Source organism: Bombus vancouverensis, chromosome 12 (assembly GCF_051014615.1).
Source record: "Bombus vancouverensis nearcticus chromosome 12, iyBomVanc1_principal, whole genome shotgun sequence".
Taxonomy (NCBI): Eukaryota; Metazoa; Arthropoda; class Insecta; order Hymenoptera; family Apidae; genus Bombus; species Bombus vancouverensis.
Window position 1 is genome coordinate 6,947,702 of NC_134922.1, and position 17,551 is coordinate 6,965,252.

Genomic DNA, 17,551 nt, shown 5'->3' on the forward strand with positions numbered 1-17,551 from the left:
CGGAAAAGGAGCCCCAACAATCAGACGGTGAAAGAAAAACAGCGGCGCGCCCGGAACGAACGAAATCACGATCTCTCGAAAGAACTAACAAACCTACATGACGTACCCCCGTGCACCGGATAACCCTAAGGTTCAGCGGAAAGCCCAAGCATTGACCTTCGCCCGATTCCTGTCACGTCGTCTGGATCTTATCACGGTGGATGGCACCAACCGATGATACTAGCGATCCAGCAAATAGGCCTGCGATTTAACACACTCCAACTGAACAAATGAAGGCCCGGGGAGGGACCGCTGAACAGGATTACAAAGGCAAGGCCCCAACTGAACAGTGGGGTCCACCCCCGCGGGTTCCTCACTTGAACAGGATTACGGAGGACGTGAAATGCAGGTCTCTGCCCGAGTACCGAAGTACCAATCGGGCAGTATTGCGGATCGCAGGTATCACCAGTACGATGACAACTCCCGTGATTCGAGGCAAACAACGAGCAGTCGTCGAGTAGTCATCAAGACAGAGGTGTGCTTGGGGCGACTTACGAATCCAAAGAGTTGCCCAGTGCACGTTGACCCGCACGTACCCGGAATACGCGCGAGCGAGTACGTCACGCTACGGTTTGAAAGAACTGAGCGACCGTGAACCGATAAATCGCGGGAACAGTTTTTCCAGTGTGGTAAGCGAGAGGATCACGAGAGACGAGATTTTTATTTTTCGTTCCAAGATAGATAAGTATCTTTGTACAGAATGAGCTTACAATGCACATAACATAGGCACCTATCTTATGATTAATTAAGGCTAAAACGCTCGCATCCCACGGTGTCCCACGGTGTCCCACGGTGTCCCACGGTGTCCCACGGTGTCCCACGGTGTCCCACGGCGTCCAACGGCGTCCAACGGCGTCCAACGGTGTCCAACGGTGTCCAACGGTGTCCAACGACGTCCAACGGTGTCCAACGACGTCCAACGGTGTCCAACGACGTCCAACGGTGTCCAACGACGTCCAACGACGTCCAACGGTGTCCAACGACGTCCAACGACGTCCAACGGTGTCCAACGGTGTCCAACGGTGTCCAACGGTGTCCAACGGTGTCCAACGGTGTCCAACGACGTCCAACGGTGTCCAACGACGTCCAACGGTGTCCAACGGCGTCCAACGACGTCCAACGGTGTCCAACGACGTCCAACGACGTCCAACGGTGTCCAACGACGTCCAACGGTGTCCAACGACGTCCAACGGTGTCCAACGACGTCCAACGGTGTCCAACGACGTCCAACGGCGTCCAACGGTGTCCAACGGCGTCCAACGGCGTCCAACGGTGTCCAACGACGTCCAACGGTGTCCAACGACGTCCAACGGTGTCCAACGACGTCCAACGGTGTCCAACGACGTCCAACGGTGTCCAACGGTGTCCAACGACGTCCAACGGTGTCCAACGGTGTCCAACGACGTCCAACGGCGTCCAACGTTGCAGTCCAGTTTAGATTATGCAAAATTCTCTTCGTGGCTTTTCGTAATCCAAACTGGACTGTATTAGCGTGGTTCTTAGCTTGGTATTGAATTATTGTGGAATGTTTGTACTTATGGATGTTGTGGTTTTCCAAAAGTTAATCAACTGATTAATCTGCGAAAACGATTACATCTATCAGCACAAACATTGTACAATAATTCGGTACCGTACTGGCAACATTCTGTATCAAAGATACATTTGTCTAACTTGGAACGAAAGAATGGAAATGAAACTATTGACACTGCATATACAATTTAGAGTCTTGCAGAAGAGACATACGACTCGTTGTACTAAACTTATGAAAATGTCGAAAAGTTATATACTGCAACCGTACCGCAATATGCTTCTTTTAAAAATGGGGAAACAGGAAGAAGCCTGAACAATCAGACAATGGAAGAAAAATCATTTGGGTATCTAGCATACATATTTAATATGCTATGAAATGTTCATATATGTAATTGAAATGTACTTTCTGCAAATTGATAAATTTGAAACAAACTCATTTACTTGATTTGGTATATGAAAGAAACAGGTATCTTTAAAACGAGAACATTATATACATGGAAAATAAACTACTAATAATGGTTAATTATAGATCAAATTACTATTGATTAAATTTTAGCAAATATAGAGAATCACTTGTATCTTTTTAATCGAAACTAGGGTTACGTTGAAAACAAGTATTTTAAGTAATTGAATTTAATCTGAATAAAAAATTCAATATGAAATTCGAATATTTATAAAATTCTACATTACTGTTAAAAGATTGAAAATATCGCGGTCGAAAAATGTAAAAGTTATGGTTCTAAGAACGAACAATCACCAGCACTAGTTCCAATTGCGATGAATTAAATTTTAAAAAATATTTTAAGCCTTGATAGCAACATTAAGATATTTCATTATAATACTTTGTTGTGCATGAAATCGCTCACAGATTCATATATGTAAATATATATATATATTATACATTCGTAATAAAGTTCTGTATTTTAGCAGTCATGGTAACGTTAAAGCTGACAAAGAAATATGTCTTATAGCAGTATTTTCAGTAATAAACGTGCTAATAACGGGCGCTGAAAAGGAAACAAAGCACTAGCCAGAAGGGCTACTAAAATTCAATCGTCTTCCACTCTATGTAAACCCGATCAACACGCCGAGAGTGGAACTGAATATTCTTATTTCGCAACACCAATTTACTACTAATATTTATGAAGCAGAAAATTCTCAAAATCAAACGCGATGAGTGCTTCGTTATATCTGCAATATCAATTAATCTACCATTAAAAAAAAAAAAGAAGAGTCTGAACATTCCCGATATTTGATACGCAACGCTAATAAGTATAAATCTATGCACTCGTATTTAAGCAATACGCAACACTAATAGCGAGAGATAGAAGTGCAACCATTTAAGAGGTTGCTAATGAACGATCACATTTGCACAGCTCTTGCAGCTGTACGTGTGATCCAGGAACAGTGTCCGACAATTGCAGTCGGAGGGTTTGGGCATTTTGTAAACGCAACTCTAGTGAACAAAACGCGATCATTCATTATCGCAACGCTAAAGGGAAAAATTAATAGAACTCGCGATGGAACAATATCGCAACGCTAACTCTTATAGTGAATTTAATAAAAATTACTATTTACTATATAAAAAGGCTACTTTAAATATTCTGGTATTACTACTTGCAATACTATAAAATTAATTGAAAACTAACACTTTTATAATCTAATTTTAAACAATAGAAAACAGGAAAAATTCTAAAAATTGCAAAAGACAATCGCGATATCGTAATTCGCAACTCTAAAGCAAACGCGGTTATCATATTATCGCAATTCTAATTCAAACCGTAATCATTTTCTCGCCACACTAATAAAAAGCCGCGATGTTATTTCGCAACTCTAATACAACCCGTAATTAATTTGTCGCAACACTAATAAGAAAAATCGCGATTTGCCCAATGGGACGATGGACCGATATATACATCGGCCAAAAAAGCAAACTACTACTACTACTACAAATACTAAAATCGAGCATAGTGACAAAGTAGTAACAATAATGACTTTCCATGCTCTGGATGACCCAGAGGATGGGGAGTCATTAGTAGTTGCCCTCTTGAGTGGCAGTTTGCCGGGCCTCTTCGGCTTATAGCCTCTTCTTTCTTCGGGCGCAATACCCGCTGAAACTTAAATCTAAGCTCGAGACTTCTAAATCGCAAACAAAAAAAAAAAAAACTTACCAAGGTAAAATAAAAATATAAACCGCGGAAGCTGATTGAAGTGCACATGGACTGACCAACGATCACAGCGGTGATCGTTGCCCACTCGCATGTGCGTGCTCGAGCGATAAACGTTCGTTTCGAGCCCACTCGCGACCGCGACCGCGAAATTCGAAAAATCGAAAGGCAAAACCAGAGACGAGTGCATGCTCTACTCGTGCCAGTTTCGCCGTCGATTTTTCAAATGAGATTTCCAGAAACAGGTTGGTCACACGAAAACGCGCCTACCCGACCAGAGACTGTGCCAACCTGCCCGGCCCTACCTACTTACAATTAACAGACATACCAGAAAGTATACTACCTATCCTACCTAGCGCTATATTTAAAAAATGGCAAAACAGGCACACCAACACATTCGCTCCACGGTTCTCACACATAACACCCGGGTGCAAAGGTCCTACACTAGAGAGGACGTCCCGGGACGCCTCCGACACCCGAGCTTAACACACACCATGCACACTCTAAGGTACGTACCGTTTTCCTGAAATCGACTGACGAAGGCTAGTGACCATTGCGTAAAACGTGATAAAACACGTCTGAGAAAATGATATCGTTAAAATAAACGTAAGTAAACTTGGAATTATAATTGTAATTTACGGCAATATTTAAAGCGTGGTTACACTTAATCGCGTGGGTGATATTATCACAAATTGTGATTGTATCGAGACGTAAATTGAATCGATATATATTTCGACATTTTTAATATTTGATGTTTTAACGAATGAAAAAAAGCGACGCAGTTCCACGGCCTAACAACACACACACATAACGTGGAAAATACGTCGTGCACGGTACACTAACACATCGTCAGTCGCTGAGAAATTATTACATTACTTAATTCTAGATCATCGTGCCCAATGTCTTTCTCCCATTCAAGTAGCACCTGGGCACGTGAATGAGGTCCTGACAATGGGCACGGAAAGGGTTAAACCTGAAAATCCTGATCTAAAAGAAATGATTAGTTTGTGTAATTTTTATTTAACGGACTAACGTTCTTTGATTTTATATTTTACTACTTCGTTTCTGATTAAATCTACTTTATTAATTTAATAGTAACTAAGTAACTCTACTTTATTAATTTAATGAATTAGAACAAAATTTTAATATTGCAAAAAAGGTAGCGTTAATTGAAAAAGACTGAGACTCGATCAAATGGAATAATTGACTCTAAATATATTACTAAGAAAGAAATAATCTCAGGCGATCTCTTTATCAAAGCACATACTCGAAAATGCAGAAGCAGTGTTCAAAATTATTGCTTTGATTCAAAAATCTGCCTGCCACGAAGTGTCTTCTTGCACGTAAAATTTCACACATTCTTGTACGGGAAAAATGAATTTTGACTCATATTTTAAATTCTAACCGAAATGAAATAAACGAACGTGACTTGATATTGTCACGATTAATGCATTGCTTAAAATCAAGTATGTTTATGTTAAACAGGTATATTCGTGTACATATTTGCCATTTGCAAATATTTATACGGAATATTAACATGCATATTTATAAATGACACGAATATATTCTTAAGTGTATGTATTTAAACTAATTATTATAATCGCGCTGTGCAAGAAGACCTATCCTAAACTAATAAATTTAAAGAAAGAATGTTACTACTCACGGGTATAAGAAATACCCGCGGTCACTATGCTCGCAACAAAATTTTACGTAATACAACCGGTCACCCGTGCCGATTCGGACCTTTCATCCTACGACATGATTGAGTGACCGGAGGAACAAAAATGCATGCGACTCACCGTTCGATGCGGAGAAACAGAGGACGTACCATGGATGCTGCGCCATCCCAGCGAATATCATCAGGGAGACTAACATCAGGCAGGAACCGTGTAAAGTCCAATGGTGGAAATGGCGGTTGTTTAAGGGCGGGGGGGGGGGGGGTGAGGAAGAAGCGTAACGTCGTTTCGACAATTTTCTTCTTTTTCCTATCGAACATTTATTTAGAAAATACTGCTATTTTTTTACGCTTAAAAATTATTATTAAGAAATTGGAACAAGTTTGAAAAATATTATTTAGTTGAAAATTGTGAGATATTTTTCGATAGCAAACAAATGCTCATGAATAACGTGAATGCAATGCAATCGTTTGCAAAAATAATATTGTTCGCAATTAGAATATATGCTGTGAATTTTCGTTATTAGAATACGAAATATACATTCCAGTAATACACTACAGTCACGTGTTTTAAATAATGGAAAATATTTGCAAGAATTCAAAAGTTCGCCACTAAATATATTTAAAGAATACTGTGCAAACGCGAGCGAAACCTTGTTTCGAGGTATTTGAATCTACCTGTTACTAATTTGCAAGTTTATGACGTTATAACTCAATTTGAAACAATAAGATAATTCGTTAAAAATTGGTTTGAAATAAGAAAATGATTTCATACATCGGGATCTTTCAGAAAGAATCAATGGACTCACGCGACGCACTCCTGTGCACAAAATAACCGCAAGATTCAGTGGAAAAAAAGAATAGATTTTTACATCTCGTTCCAAGTCAGATAAGTATCATTGTACAGAATGGGCTCAGAATGGATTCGACATAGCCAAGACATATCCCACGGTGTCCAACGGTGTCCAACGGTGTCCCACGATGTCCCACGGTGTCCAACGGTGTCCCACGGTGTCCCACGGTGTCCAACGTTGCCCCACGGCGTCCAACGTTGCAGTCCAGTGTAGATCATCCAAAATTCTTTTCACGGCATTTGGTGACCCACACTGGACCGACGATGTCCCACGTTGCAGTCCAGTGTAGATCATCCAAAATTCTTTTCGCGGCATTTGGTGACTCACACTGGACCGACGATGTCCCACGTTGCAGTCCAGTGTAGATCATCCAAAATTCTTTTCGCGGCATTTGGTGACCCACACTGGACCGACGATGTCCCACGTTGCAGTCCAGTGTAGATCATCCAAAATTCTTTTCGCGGCATTTGGTGACCCACACTGGTCGGACGATGTCCCACGTTGCAGTCCAGTGTAGATCATCCAAAATTCTTTTCGCGGTATTTGGTGACCCACACTGGACCGACGATGTCCCACGTTGCAGTCCAGTGTAGATCATCCAAAATTCTTTTCGCGGCATTTGGTGACTCACACTGGACCGACGATGTCCCACGTTGCAGTCCAGTGTAGATCATCCAAAATTCTTTTCGCGGCATTTGGTGACCCACACTGGACGGACGATGTCCCACGTTGCAGTCCAGTGTAGATCATCCAAAATTCTTTTCGCGGCATTTGGTGACCCACACTGGACGGACGATGTCCCACGTTGCAGTCCAGTGTAGATCATCCAAAATTCTTTTCGCGGTATTTGGTGACCCACACTGGACCGACGATGTCCCACGTTGCAGTCCAGTGTAGATCATCCAAAATTCTTTTCGCGGCATTTGGTGACCCACACTGGACCGACGATGTCCCACGGTGCAGTCCAGTCTAGATCATCCAAAATTCTTTTGGCGGCATTTGGAGACCCAAACTGGACCGACGGTATCCCACGGTGTCCCACGGTGCAGTCCAGTCTAGATCATCCAAAATTCTTTTGGCGGCATTTGGAGACCCAAACTGGACCGACGGTATCCCACGGTGTCCAACGATGTCCCACGTTGCAGTCCAGTGTAGATCATCCAAAATTCTTTTCGCGGCATTTGGTGACCCACACTGGACCGACGATGTCCCACGGTGCAGTCCAGTCTAGATCATCCAAAATTCTTTTGGCGGCATTTGGAGATCCAAACTGGACTGGTGCGTAGTTCTTAGCTTGGCATCGTTTTCCAAAGATTAATCAACTGATTAATTTTTGGAAAAGGATGCCAATTACCAGGTCTCACCACGAGGAGGTGACTACGCACGAGACCCGCCCATGAATTATTTAACATTATGCATCGGTCTCGACATTCAACCTATTGGTAAGAATGTCGAGTTCTGACTCTACTTGATCATGGGCCTGCGTAAACAGATAGTTATTTCGTAGCCTAACTGCGAAACACATATCTCGAACGCAGCGCTTACATAAATCCTTACAAACGTAAACCAACATACATAACACACCATCTATCTCCCACACAACGATTACATCGATCAGTACAATAATTCGTAACCCTACTGGCCGCATTCGGTATCAAAGACACATTTGTCTAACTTGGAACGAAAGAAACAATATGGGGCTACTACGGAAAAGGAGCCCCAACAATCAGACGGTGAAAGAAAAACAGCGGCGCGCCCGGAACGAACGAAATCACGATCTCTCGAAAGAACTAACAAACCTACATGACGTACCCCCGTGCACCGGATAACCCTAAGGTTCAGCGGAAAGCCCAAGCATTGACCTTCGCCCGATTCCTGTCACGTCGTCTGGATCTTATCACGGTGGATGGCACCAACCGATGATACTAGCGATCCAGCAAATAGGCCTGCGATTTAACACACTCCAACTGAACAAATGAAGGCCCGGGGAGGGACCGCTGAACAGGATTACAAAGGCAAGGCCCCAACTGAACAGTGGGGTCCACCCCCGCGGGTTCCTCACTTGAACAGGATTACGGAGGACGTGAAATGCAGGTCTCTGCCCGAGTACCGAAGTACCAATCGGGCAGTATTGCGGATCGCAGGTATCACCAGTACGATGACAACTCCCGTGATTCGAGGCAAACAACGAGCAGTCGTCGAGTAGTCATCAAGACAGAGGTGTGCTTGGGGCGACTTACGAATCCAAAGAGTTGCCCAGTGCACGTTGACCCGCACGTACCCGGAATACGCGCGAGCGAGTACGTCACGCTACGGTTTGAAAGAACTGAGCGACCGTGAACCGATAAATCGCGGGAACAGTTTTTCCAGTGTGGTAAGCGAGGGGATCACGAGAGACGAGATTTTTATTTTTCGTTCCAAGATAGATAAGTATCTTTGTACAGAATGAGCTTACAATGCACATAACATAGGCACCTATCTTATGATTAATTAAGGCTAAAACGCTCGCATCCCACGGTGTCCCACGGTGTCCCACGGTGTCCCACGGTGTCCCACGGTGTCCCACGGCGCCCCCGCGGGGGGTTATTAGTCCAGTCTACATCATCCAAAATTCTTTTAGAGGCTTTTGGTGATCCAAACTGGACTGTTGCGTAGTTCTTGGCTTGGTATCGTTTTCCAAAGATTAATCAGCTGATTAATTTTTGGAAAAGGATGCCAATTACCAGGTCTCACCACGAGGAGGTGACTACGCACGAGACCCGCCCATGAATTATTTAACATTATGCATCGGTCTCGACATTCAACCTATTGGTAAGAATGTCGAGTTCTGACTCTACTTGATCATGGGCCTGCGTAAAGAGATAGTTATTTCGTAGCCTAACTGCGAAACACATATCTCGAACGCAGCGCTTACATAAATCCTTACAAACGTAAACCAACATACATAACACACCATCTATCTCCCACACAACGATTACATCGATCAGTACAATAATTCGCAACCCTACTGGCCGCATTCGGTATCAAAGACACATTTGTCTAACTTGGAACGAAAGAAACAATATGGGGCTACTACGGAAAAGGAGCCCCAACAATCAGACGGCGAAAGAAAAACAGCGGCGCGCCCGGAACGAACGAAATCACGATCTCTCGAAAGAACTAACAAACCTACATGACGTACCCCCGTGCACCGGATAACCCTAAGGTTCAGCGGAAAGCCCAAGCATTGACCTTCGCCCGATTCCTGTCACGTCGTCTGGATCTTATCACGGTGGATGGCACCAACCGATGATACTAGCGATCCAGCAAATAGGCCTGCGATTTAACACACTCCAACTGAACAAATGAAGGCCCGGGGAGGGACCGCTGAACAGGATTACAAAGGCAAGGCCCCAACTGAACAGTGGGGTCCACCCCCGCGGGTTCCTCACTTGAACAGGATTACGGAGGACGTGAAATGCAGGTCTCTGCCCGAGTACCGAAGTACCAATCGGGCAGTATTGCGGATCGCAGGTATCACCAGTACGATGACAACTCCCGTGATTCGAGGCAAACAACGAGCAGTCGTCGAGTAGTCATCAAGACAGAGGTGTGCTTGGGGCGACTTACGAATCCAAAGAGTTGCCCAGTGCACGTTGACCCGCACGTACCCGGAATACGCGCGAGCGAGTACGTCACGCTACGGTTTGAAAGAACTGAGCGACCGTGAACCGATAAATCGCGGGAACAGTTTTTCCAGTGTGGTAAGCGAGGGGATCACGAGAGACGAGATTTTTATTTTTCGTTCCAAGATAGATAAGTATCTTTGTACAGAATGAGCTTACAATGCACATAACATAGGCACCTATCTTATGATTAATTAAGGCTAAAACGCTCGCATCCCACGGTGTCCCACGGTGTCCCACGGCGCCCCCGCGGGGGGTTATTAGTCCAGTCTAGATCATCCAAAATTCTTTTAGAGGCTTTTGGTGATCCAAACTGGACTGTTGCGTAGTTCTTGGCTTGGTATCGTTTTCCAAAGATTAATCAACCGATTAATTTTTGGAAAAGGATGCCAATTACCAGGTCTCACCACGAGGAGGTGACTACGCACGAGACCCGCCCATGAATTATTTAACATTATGCATCGGTCTCGACATTCAACCTATTGGCAAGAATGTCGAGTTCTGACTCTACTTGATCATGGGCCTGCGTAAAGAGATAGTTATTTCGTAGCCTAACCGCGAAACACCTATCTCCAACGCAGCAGGTACACGAATCCTTACAAACGTAAAACAACATACATAACACACCATCCATCTCCCACACAACGATTACATCGATCAGTACAAATATCGTACAATAATTCGCATCCCTACTGGCATCATTCGGTATCAAACGCACATTTATCTAACTTGGAATGAAAAAAGGAAAATGTAGCTACTGACACTGTATATACCATTTCGTGTCTTGCAGAAGGCACATACGAGACGCTGTACTAAACTAGTTAACGTTCTATTTTTGCGACACTGTAAGATATTGAAGATACTGAAATGTTATAAACTCTAACGTGATCTAAATAAGTTTCCCTTAAAAATGGGTAAACAAGGAAATGCCCGATGAATCAGATGATAAAGGAAAAAATCGCGGCGCGCCCGAAACGAACGAGATCGCGATCTCTCGAAAGAACTAACAAACCTACACGACGTACCCCCGTACACGAGATAACCCCGAGGTTCAGCGGAAAGCCCAAGAATTGACCGTAACTCGATTCCTGTTTCGCCGTTCGAAACTTACACGAGTCGCGGTCGATGCCGCCGACCGATGATGCTAGTGATCCATGGGTAATTCAGCCGTGGATCCAGCACATAGGCCAGCAACTTAACACACTCCAACTGAACATGTGGAACCCGGGGATGGACCGCTGATCAGGATTACAAAGGCAAGAGGCCTCAACTGAACAGTGGGGTCCACTCACGGGGAGGGACCGCTGAACAGGATTACGAAGGCATTGACCTCAACTGAACAGTGGGGTCCAGTCCCGCGGGCCCGAACAGAATTACGGAGGACGTGAAATTGCAGGTCCCTGACCGAGTACCAAAGTACCAATCGGACAGGACTGCGGATCCACGACTGAATCCCCAACAGATTCGCAAGCATCACCGGCGCGACGACAACTCCCGCGATCCGATGCGAACGTCGAGCAGTCGTCGAGCAGTCACCAAGACAGAGGTTTCCTTGGTGCGACTTACGAATCCAAGGAGTTGTCCAGTGTACGTTGACCCGCACGTACCCGGAATACGCACGAGCGAGTACGTCACGCTACGGTTTGAAAGAACTGAGTGATCGCGAACCGATAAATCGCGAGTACAATAAGTACTGTGTGGTAAGCGAGTGAAGGGAGACGAGATTTTTTTTTTTCGTTCTAAGGTGGATAAATGTCGTTGTACAGAATGAGCTCACAATGCACTTAACATAGGTATCTACCTTATGATTAATTAAGGCTAAAACGCTCGCATCCCACGGTGTCCCACGGTGTCCCGCGATGTCCCACGGCGCCCCCGCGGGGGGGTCTTAGTCCGGTCTAGATCACCAAAACTATTTTGGATGATCAAGACCAGACTATATTGAAGTAGTTTTTAGCTTGATATCGTTTCTCAAATAATAATACTAATATTCAAAATAGTACTTGGTGTATTATTATTTGGGAAACGATACCAATTACCGGGACCCACCACGAGGAGGTAACTACGCTCGGGTCCCATTTACATAAACAGTTTTTAAGCATTGGAAGCAGAGATGCAAAATTATTTTATAATAAAGCGACATTGTAGCAGCGACATTGTTTTACCCGGAGTTTATTTGTTCTTACATTACTTGTAATCTAACGGTCTCGATACTCCGAGGCAAAAAAACAACATGATTTGAAATGTCCTCTGACTGATGTCCAGCTACAGATAAGATGTGGTTGCCTTCGGTTAAATTGCACTCGCTTCCTTGATTCCATGAATATAGTGTTGTTTCCTTAGTTTCGAGCAGACATGGAAAATTACATCTTAAGATTACACTCTGTGTTAAGACAGGTTTTATACGAAATAGTGAAATGAGAAATTAAATACTGTATTTAAAATTAAAAAATAATGCTATATAGAAATAAAATAGTACTTCAAAGACTTGATAGATTTCATTAATAAAATGAAACAAAATAAATCATTAATTCACTCACTACGAATTGATGGTATTGATTTAAATCAATGAATGTAGAGTTACTCCCGATTAACGGTACAACTGTTATAAATTAGGAGCATCATTACTTTGAATTAATGGGAGAATGTGGTTATAAATTATTGGTATAACTGTTAAGAATTAATGGAGTAATTGTTTTAGATTAATGGCTTAAATGTTACAAATTAATGGCTCAGATGATATAAATTATTAGTTTAAATGTTATAAATTAATAGCTAAATGTATAAAATAACAGTTCAAAAGTTACAAATTAATGGCTTAGATGTTGTAAATTAATAGCTTAAATGTTATAAATTAATGGCTTAGATGTTGTAAATTAATAGCTTAAATTTTATAAATTAATGGCTTAAATGTTATAAATTAATAGTTTAAATGTTAGAAATTAATGGTGTAATTGTACAAAATAATAGCACAAATGTTAAAAATTAATAGTTTAAATGTTATAAATTAATGGCTTAAATGTATAAAATAAGAGTTCAAATATTGTAAATTAGTGGCTTAGATGTTGTAAATTGATAGCTTAAATGCTATAAATTAATAGCTTAAATGTATAAAATAACAGTTCAAATGTTGTAAATTAATGGCTTAGATGTTGTAAATTAATAGCTTAAATGTTATAAATTAATAGCATAAATGTTATAAATTAATAGTTTTGACGTTATAAATTAATTCCTTAAATGTTATAAATTAATGGCTTAAATGTTATAAATTAATAGCTTAAGTGTTGTAAATTAATGGTTTAGACGTTATAAATTACTGGTTGCAATGTTGTTATTTGATATTTTTTTTTTATTTACCTTATATTTAAATTCTTCTTCGATGTTCACTCTCCGGAATTTCAGGCACAAAAGAGCTCGCGCGCGACTTCCGTGTTCCTTATATACCTTGACAAGGTGTCAATCATGGTGACGAGATGTCAATCAAACGGCAACGATCTCTTGACATAGCAAAGGACGGTTTTTCCATTACAACAAAATCAAATTGAACAATTTTTTAATTTTTATCGTAAATTGGCGACTTCAACGATTTAATACGATATCCATTTTTATCATTTTAATAGTTTCTGCAAACTAAGACTAAATTCACACTTCTTTAATGCCAGTTTTCGACTATCAATTAATTTGAACAAAATTCTCTTAGAGGCTTTTGGTGATCCAAACTTGTCTGTTGCGTAGTTCTTGGCTTGGTATCGTTGCCAATTACCAGGTCTCACCACGAGCTGGTCACTACGCACGAGACCTGCCCATGAGTTATTTAATAATTACACATTGATCTCAACATTCAACCTATTGGCAAGAATGTCGAGTTCTGTCTCTATGTCATCATGGGCCTGCGTTAAGAAATAGTTGTTTCGTACTCTAACTGCGAAACATATATTTCCAACGCAGCGGTTACATGAATCTTTACAAACGTAAAACAATATACATAACACATCTATCTCCCATACAACAATTACATTGATCAGTACAAATATCGTACAATAATTCGCATCCCTACTGGCAGCATTCGGTAAAATTGATGAGATCAGTGCAATCCCTTTTATGGGAAGTTCCTTGATTGCTTTATTGCATATTTGGTCACGCCCCGATGCTTTCCTGGGATTTAGGCGACGGATTAATTCTGTAACTTTTAGAGAAGTGAAAGGTTCAATCGGAGGAGACATTTGGAAGGGAGAGTGCAGGTATTTCGTTATTTCCGCGGCAATATTGGAGGAATGAGGTTTAAATACGTTAGATAGGTGATTAACAAACAGGTTGGCTTTTCCTATAGGGCTACGCGCCCATCCACCTTGCGGACAGCGAATTGGAGGGATTATTTGCGGGGGACGCGTGAGTTTCCTGGAAGCCTTCCAATAGTGAGTAGTTGGAGTCAGCCGTGGGAGACAGATCGGCAAGATATTTTTAGAAACAGTCATTTTTATAGCTTTTAATGATATTGGTTAAATTCCTAGTTGCGTTATTTAGTTTGCGTTTGTCGTCAGGTGTTCTATGTCTCTGCGATTTTTTTAATATGTGATGGGGGTATTCGTGTTTATTGATAGAACTCTTAGTAGGCGTGGAAGAGCGGATAGCGTTTATTATGCTGGTGTTTACGTATTCCGTGGCTGTTTCAATATCTTCATTTGTTTTTAGGGAAATTAAGGCTCATGTTGAATGATTAAAGACTTCTCTAAAAAGCTGCCAGTTGGCGAGCTGGTTATGAATAAAGCCATTAGGTGGATTTTCGATAATTGTTGAGCTAATTGTTGCAATAACGGGGGAATGATCCGAAGAGAGTTCCGCCGAGGAGTTGATTTGGACATATCTTGTCCAAAGATATTTTTAGTTATGACGAAGTCAAGTAAATCGAGTATTTTGTTAGTGTCAGTGGGCCAGTATGTGGGTTCATATGTAGTGAGGTAGTTGAGTTTATTGGTGTTTATGCTATTCAAGAGATCTTTTGCCTCTTACTATGATAAGTCTGCTGCCCCATTGGGTATGTTTGGCGTCATAGTCTCCAGCTATGAATCTATTGCCCAGAGCATCAAGGAAGTTATCAAAGTCTTCTTTGGAAATGGAGTGTCTAGGAGGACAACATACCGCTGAAGTGGTGATCATGGCAATCTTCTGTCGCTACGTTTGTAGCTTGGAGGTAGTCCTTCTGGAACGATGGAAGCTCATAATGCTTAATGCTGATTTTGATAATAATTCCGGTGCCGTCGTGGACCTTTCTACCGGGATGTTGGGTATAGTAAAAGTTATAACCGTTTATTTTCAGGTAATTTTTGTCGGCGAAGTGAGCTTCAGATATGAGTATTACGTCGATTTGCTGTTGTTTTAAGGAAAATTCTAGTTCGTATTTGTGTTGAGCTAGACCGTTGGCATTCCTAAGAGCTATGCGTATTGCTTTTATTTTGCGTCGGAACGTATTAATTTATCCGTGGTGAGTGTTAATAATGATAGTAAGCTATTAATTTGTTCCGATTGTTTCTCAACCTGTTTATCGAACCTAAATTCATTGTCATCGACATCTCGATCATCCGATCGCCGTTGTTACTTGTCACACTTTGTAGTAATCACATTTGTATCAGTAAATTGGCAGTTGATTAAATTTGTATGTTTAGTAATGATAAAAATTGAAATTCTAGTAAACCGTAATAGGTATGTAGCAAGATGAAATTCTGGCATAAAAGTTTGAAATGAAAAAATTGAGAATTCTGTGATTTCCAATGCATATCAGAGACAATGTTATTTTAATCGAATGTTGACACTTTAACAGTTTAGTCCAATTAAAAAAAGCATTTATAGCTGTTTAAATTATCGATAATTTTTACATTCTAATTAACAATAATTCAAACGAAATGCAAAGAAGCGAACAAATTGAAATACATTGTATAAAACTACTTACATTCTTCAGCCACTGGAGAAGCTTTATCCTCTTGAGAGATGCACTGACTCTAATATCTGACTCTAAACTGACTCTAGATCGCGTACAAATTTGATTGACAAAATCTTATTACTTTCGCGAGTGATTATTCGATCGAATTTGATCAAAACTATCGTGATTTTAAAATATTGAAAAGAAACTATTGCGTAGCAAACACTGGCTCTACAACCGCATTGCGCGCGGTCACAAATATTCCCTGAAAATAAAGCTGTTTAAGGGCGGGAGATGGGGGGAGATGGAAAAGAAGCGAAACTACGTTTCGACAATTTTCTCCTTTTTCCTATCTGTTGAAGTGGTTACCACTTCTAAGAAAACTACATCTGGTCTTTTTTAGTTTTCTCAAGCACTGAAGCCATCGACAGCGTGTAGACAAAAGACTGCGACGAAGTCTGGCCATAAACAGTAGACAGGCGACGTTGGCTTCGGGGTTTTTCAGTTATTAGGTAACACAGCTAGCGTGCGGATCTGGACCAGCTCAAATTGTATTTTTACTTATCACACTTCTATTTAAATATATTTTCTACCTTACAATTTATCCACGTGTTTTCTCTGTTTACACACCGAATAACCTCAACACTATCGAACGTTTATTTAGAAAATACTGCTATTTTTGTACACTTAAAAATTATTATTAAGAAATTGGAACAAATATGAAAAATATTAATTGCGAATTGTGAGATATTTCTTGATAGGGAACAAATGCTTACGAATACCGTGAATGCACTACAATCATTTGCAAGAGTTATACTGTTCGCTGTTAGAATACATACCGTGAATGTTCGTTATTAGAATACGAAAATGTTATAAATTCATGGCTTAGATGTTATAAATTAATGGCTTAAATGTTGTTAATTAATAGTTTGAATGTTATAAGTTGATGGTTTAATTGTTATAAATTAATAGCTTATATTTTCTTAATTAATAGTTTAAATGTTGTTAATTAATAGTTTGTGTTGTTAATAAATAGCGAAAATGTTAGTTAATAGTCCAGATATTATAAGTTAATGGTTTAAATGTTGCTGGTTACTGGTTTAGATATTGTTGATTAATCGTTTAAATGTTGTTGATTGTTTGTTTAAATGTTGTTGATTAGTCATTTAAATGTTACTGATTAATCGTTTAAATGTTGTTTATTAATGACCTAAATGTTGTTAATTTATGGTGTAATTGTTACAAGTTAATGGTTTGAATGTTGTTAAGTAATAGTTTAAATGTTATAAGTTGATGGTTTAATCGTTATAAATTAATAGCTTATATTTTGTTAATTAATAGTTTAAATATTTTAAGTTGATGGTTTAATTGTAATAAATTAATAGCTTACATTTTGTTAATTAATAGTTTAAATGTTTTAAGTTGATGGTTTAATTGTAATAAATTAATAGCTTACATTTTGTTAATTAATAGTTTAAATGTTTTAAGTTGATGGTTTAATTGTAATAAGTTAATAGCTTACATTTTGTTAATTAATAGTTTAAATGTTTTAAGTTGATGGTTTAATCGTTATAAATTAATAGCTTATATTTTGTTAATTAATAGTTTAAATGTTTTAAGTTGATGGTTTAATTGTTATAAATTAATAGCTTATATTTTGTTAATTAACAGTTTAAATGTTGCTAATTAATAATTTAAGTGCA